Source organism: Ictidomys tridecemlineatus, chromosome 12, assembly GCF_052094955.1.
Source record: "Ictidomys tridecemlineatus isolate mIctTri1 chromosome 12, mIctTri1.hap1, whole genome shotgun sequence".
Taxonomy (NCBI): domain Eukaryota; kingdom Metazoa; phylum Chordata; class Mammalia; order Rodentia; family Sciuridae; genus Ictidomys; species Ictidomys tridecemlineatus.
Window position 1 is genome coordinate 3,773,267 of NC_135488.1, and position 6,564 is coordinate 3,779,830.

Below are 6,564 nucleotides of genomic sequence, written 5' to 3' on the forward strand. Positions count from 1 at the left end.
GTTTTGACTCTCAACTCTGACTGCTAAGTCTTTCAGAATAAAATCATGTGATATCATGGCTGAGATTTCCAGTGCTCTTTTGAAAGCCACCCTAGGCCTAGATCTCAGTTTCCAAAAGTGACTCTCACAAGTAGCCTTTTAAAATCACAAGACAATTCATGGCAATACTTCTCTGAGGTCAGATCCAGAACTCAGTCTCTGAGGGGAATCACACCAGAGTTCAAGCCCAGGTGGACCCAGTCATCTCTTCAAACCACCAAACAAATGACCACAATTCAAACCAAAACACTGCCACATAGCCCTCATCTTCTTCCATATAGACACTCATCCTAACCTCTGGCTGGAGGTATCCATGAGGGGCGCAGCCCAAGACAGTGTCCAAAATAGGCTCCCTTGCCCCTCAATTGCCTAATGTCAGGGTGGCCTGGACACCCTTCCTGTGAACCAGGAGTGATCAAATATGCCTGACGTTAATCCTGCTCTACTTCTTTCATTTGAGGCCTGCTGACTGTGGGGTATACATTCTTTGTGTGAATTGGAGTCATGAGAAAAGCCCAGCACCTATGGGCCAGATTTGCAGGACTTTGAACTACTCATTTTCCCAAAAGGATCCCTATTCGTACTTGATGGAGGTCAGGAACCTTACAGAGGAAGGCGAGAGACTTCATCCACAATGACTGCTCTTTTTGCCATTTTGGCTTTGGATGCACACATGGGATCTTTCTTGAATCCATTAGGTGCTGAGAATCTAAGCCACAGCCTCACACAGGGCCAAGAGGCTGATTCAGACACATCCCATTGCAAAGCAATTAAGCAAAAAGCCACAGGTGATGCCCATTCATTTCCATTTGAAAAGTGTTTTCTTCAGGCTGCACAAAGGGCTGGCCTGAGGCAAAGAGCTTCCTGACATTCAGGGCAACAGCACAATAGGTAAGCAAAAGACCCAAAGTGGGGGTTTTTCCACTGAGACTTTACTGGTCACACTGATATCTGAGTTTTCTGAGATGCTCACCATTCCCTTCAGTTATCCAGTACATGGCCATGTCACAGAGCTTGGAGGTGGTACATATCTTGGACACAAAACCATGAGCCTATTCTGGAGAGTGGCCAGAATTCAGGAAAAAAAACAGGGACTTAGGAAGATAGTAGGTGTTGCCCATCGATAAGGCAAGACACAGTCCATTCATAAATTGGGCAGGATGAATGCTGGGAAGTTTTCTGCTAGACAACACACATCCATAGATGCATTCTATTTTCTAATGTCTACAACCACGGACACAGTGGGATACACAGACATAGAAACACTGGCCTTGTCAAACGACTTACTAGAAACCAAACAAACCGCCTTTCCTACCTATTCTCAGAACATGAGACAGAACCACAAACTCACAGGGACACCCACAAAGGCACCTCTTTCCCCCAGGAAGGTCTGTGACTATCCGGAGTGTCGTCTGACTGGTGGGCCATACTGTGTTCCCCCAAAATGGCCTGTCTTCTCTCAGATCTGGCCTCCTTGGCCAACTCTGTGAAGTTATCAGGATCCAGTGGTGAACCACTCACTACCTACTTTCTCAGGAATGATCCCTCTTCAAGGCTTTCCTGGCATTTGACCATCCTCACATCAATAAGTACCAAGAAAGACTGCCTGTGTCCTTGGTAAATCCAAACAAGTGAGCCCACTGGGACTGAGACTGGGAGTGGCTCTGGGTGCCTGGCTTCCTGGATCTCAAGATCAGAGAGTTCCATCACCAAGGAAGTGAGGTGAGGCCACTTCCTTCAGGAACTAAATGAGGTCACTGCCTTGGCAACCACTGTGTCCTAACTGTTGCTTTCAAGGGTCCCATGAGATGGAGGCTGCCCCTGCTTCCTGTGATACTTTCACAGGTTAGAATGGTATATCAACCATGGGCACCCAGGAACACCTCTCCACACAGGCCTGGTTTGGTCTATCTTGTCGACATTAAGAAGAGAGAGGCTGACCAGGTTGTTTGCCCTGAAAGATGACTTTTGCTCTCTCAGGTCCCTCATACCTGCCTACATCTTCTCCACAGATCATTTCTACATGGACATTTGAGGTTCTCAGCAGGTAGAAGATCCTCTACATTCCTCTATTGTAAGACCAACTCTATCCATGTTTTCTGTAAAGTTGGATTGAGGGAGCAGTGTATGGTTAGGGGTAAGAACATGTTCCATTTGGGTTAGGAATCATTCTGCTGGATGAAGAATGGTAGTGGGAACCTGCGATATTTATACTAATATATAGATGAAATATATGCATGAAAACAGAAATCTAAGTAAGATTGGAAGCCCATTGGAAGGGCATTGAGCCCTTGATAGGGATACTTAGATTTGAATTAGATTCTGCACAGATGTCTCAGAAAAATGGATATACAATGGCATCGAACCATGTAACTTGGATGACTGAATGTAGAAGAGAACATCCAGTCAAAAAGGGATAGTAGGTAGGATTAGGAAGATAGTCAGTACGTTTAAGAAATAGAATGAGTGTAAAATATGGACCAAAAGTGTTTTAGCAGTAGGGTGTCAGAGTGTTAATATAAAGGTCAGCACATTTGAAGAGTCAGTCACAATGATGAACTAAGGAAATTATGTAGGAAAGCAGATAAAAAGAGAGACATAATGAAATCAGGCAATGTATAAAGTGAGTGATAGGATTAGATGTTTTTAACAGGGTTGAGGTTGAATATATAATCTTAGGAAGAAGCAACTGTGTAGTCACCAATAGGATTGACTTTTGAGAGCATTAGGCCAGCTGGACAAGGATTTTTTTAGTAATCCATGCTCACTTTCCATTTAGCCTTTGGTACAATCATAAGTGTTAACTTTGCATTTTGTGTGCAGAAAAGCACTGCGATAAAATGTATATGTAGATCAGGTGACATGAGAATCTCTTCCACCATTTCTGGGAGCAATATCTTGAAGATGTATTAATTACTATTTGGGGGTACAAATAGGTGTACCCTGTGTCTATGAATATAGAGATAATGCATGAGTAGACCATCCTGTGAATAAATAATTTAACAGGTTCCAATTTAAATAATGGAATGAATTGATATCTGAAAATATATAGGAAATCTCATATTGATACACAATCATTCATTTTAACCAGTTATACATCAAATGGAAATATTAGGGTTATGGTTTACCATGAAGGGTGTGTGAGTTTTGCTTCAAAAGTGATTGTGGAAATCGAAAATAATGTGTTTGGCAATAAGTCTCATGAAAAGATCAGCCAAGAAACATACAAGAATACACGTGTTCTGAAGCAGAAAGTGATTGAAAGTGAACCAAATGCCTACAAAATTTGTGAACTTGTGGAAGAAGTATATATCCTATGATGTGCATTAACTGAAGAAATAGTAAAGTACCAGTGTTGAATAAAAATGAACGTCAAAATACACATGTCCCATAGGAATCTACTTGCATTGATGTTAAACTGGGTCAGTTACTCAAGAAATATTAAGATTTCTATGCACCATTCACTGAACTTACTTTTCAGTTCTAGGAAACAAATATGTATTTCAGGTGGATGAATATTTCTGAGAATAATCTTGTGAAAAGTTGATAGTAAATCCACATACATGAACATGAATGAATTTAGTGAGTATATAATGAGACACATATATTGCATATTTTAAAAAATCTGGACAGTGTATTTATATATATATATATATATATATATATATATATATATATATATATATATATACAAAAAAAAACAGACGCATAGTCATTAAAAAGTAGAAATATATATGCCAACCAAAATTCATCACGAAATATATATCACCTAAAGATCCAAAAATATTTTACTGACCATGGATTTATGTATTATGTTGTTCAAGTAGGAAGCTCACCCGTAGGTTGAATGTTCAGTTCCAACAGCATTTAGGAGGAGTGATCTCTTCTCACAAATTGTATCTGCCAAGTCTGCCACCTCACAAGAAATGTACCTGGGATACCAGGTAGGATTCTATATGTGCATGTAAAAATACATGTGCTGAATAGGCTACAGAGAAAGGGAGACAGGAATTCACATATTTGTTAACTTTAAAAACACATGGAGAACTCTTTCTATTAAATTGGACTAGATTTATAAGGCCTACCCTCTATAATGCAAAAGGCAAGTCCAACTATACACCATGCCTCCTCTGAACTGCTTGTATTTCTATTCTGTTTGGGTTATTTTTCTCCATCATATTAGGATTCGTAGTCAGAGTTTAGTAGGTTATGGGTTAGTGTCTGGGATTCAGTATTTCGAATGGAAAATAGGAAAATGAATCTAATGTGTATGCAAATATGTGCTACACTAAAATCTTCCCACTCTCATCCAGAACAATTACTTGACATTACCTTTGACTCAAGTAAGACAAAATTCGAGGAGAAGAGTTAGAAAATCTGTGAATACATATCTGGAATGGAAATTGCTCAGGAGTTCACAACCTTGGAGGTGGTAGAGGAGTTTCCATAAGTAAGGGACAGGGTAAACACTCCAAAAACATGGAGCTCTGCTGGCCTAAAGACTTCTTGAGAAACTGCCTCTGAGGTTGGGCTCTTGAAATATATGTTGTTGTCAGGAGCTTTAGCTTCCTTTGTAGTGAGACCATCAAAGCTGGGTCTGCATCTATGTGACCTGGAGGACATGGTTTCTGATTTTCCAATGAACATGAGGCAGCAGTGCTGAATTCTCTCTTTGTAGGTCAACTGCGGCCACCGGGGGCTAAGTGTCTCCCTGTGTGGACTGTGAGGCCATTTGGTCATCCTCCACTTTTCGTGGTGTTTCTTGCTGCTTCACTGGGACTTTCCTATTTGCTTCATGAAATACAAGGAGTTCAACTGGGACACAGTGTTGGAGGGAGTTCTGTCACGTGTGGTGACCCAGGGTCCTAGGAGAAAGCAACAACCAGGATTCTGTCCCACAGAGCTTCCCCCTTGACCATAGCAACCTGATTCTGAACATTGCCCTGAATCCTCCACTCTATCTAACAAGATGCCTTTACATATAAGGATCTGCTGGCTGCACCATGTCAGTCACAAGCCTTTGGGAAGCCAGTGGCAGATCCACATGGCCCCACCACAGATGTTTTATCACACACCTGCACACCACTGCTCTAGGCCCACTACTCAGCAGGCTCCAACTTTCTGGCATATCTATTCTACACCATTTCCATTCAACCCAGTCAATCGAGGAACTGTCTGGTACACTCATGATCAACAACAGGACATCCAAAGGTTCTCCAGTGCCACCTGGTCATGGGAATTTCAAAAATTTCATGGTATTTATCAAGCCATTTTTGAAGGATGAAGTTAAAGGCACTGTGGGTTGCTAATAATTCAGGAACCATTAAATTGTGAGGAACCTCATTTCTATGAAATTTCTGGAGAAACACTCAGAGGCAAGGCTTCCCAAAGGTGGCAAAAGTCACATGGATCCAGGCCCATTGAGGTCTACAATGTGAGGTCAATGTGTGTTTTGACTCTCAACTATGGCTGCTAGGTCTTTCAGAATAAAATCATGTGATATCATAGCTTAGATTCCCAGTGCTCTTTTGAAAGCCACCCTAGGCCTAGATCTCAGTTTCTAAAATGACTCTCACAAGTGGCCTCCTAAAATCCCAAGACAATTCATGGCAATACTTCTCTGAGGTCAGATCCAGAACTCAGTCTCTGAGGGGAATCACACCAGAGTTCAAGCCCAGGTGGACCCAGTCATCTCTTCAAACCACCAAACAAATGACCACAATTCAAACCAAAACACAGCCACATAGCCCTCATCTTCTTCCATATAGACACTCATCCTAAACTCTGGCTGGAGGTATCCATGAGGGGTGCAGCCCAAGACAGTGTCCAAAATAGGCTCCCTTGCCCCTCAATTGCCTAATGTCAGGGTGGCCTGGACACCCTTCCTGTGAACCAGGAGTGATCAAATATGCCTGACGTTAATCCTGCTCTACTTCTTTCATTTGAGGCCTACTGACTGTGGGGTATACATTCTTTGTGTGAATTGGAGTCATGAGAAAAGCCCAGCACCTATGGGCCAGATTTGCAAGACTTTAAAGTACTCATTTTCCCAAAAGGATCCCTATTCGTACTTGATGGAGGTCAGGAACCTTACAGAGGAAGGCAAGAGACTTCATCCACAATGACTGCTCTTTTTGCCATTTTGGCTTTGGATGCACACATGGGATCTTTCTTGAATCCATCAGGTGCTGAGAATCTAAGCCACAGCCTCACACAGGGCCAAGAGGCTGATTCAGACACATCCCTTTGCAAAGCAATTAAGCAAAAAGCCACAGGTGATGCCCATTCATTTCCATTTGAAAACTGTTTTCTTCAGGCTGCACAAAGGGCTGGCCTGAGGCAAAGAGCTTCCTGACATTCAGGGCAACAGAACAATAGGTAAGCAAAAGACCCAAAGTGGGGGTTTTTCCACTGAGACATTACTGGTCACACTGATATCTGAGTTTTCTGAGATGCTCAGCATTCCCTTCAGTTATCCAGTACATGGCCATGTCACAGAGCTTGGAGGTGGTACATATCTTGGAC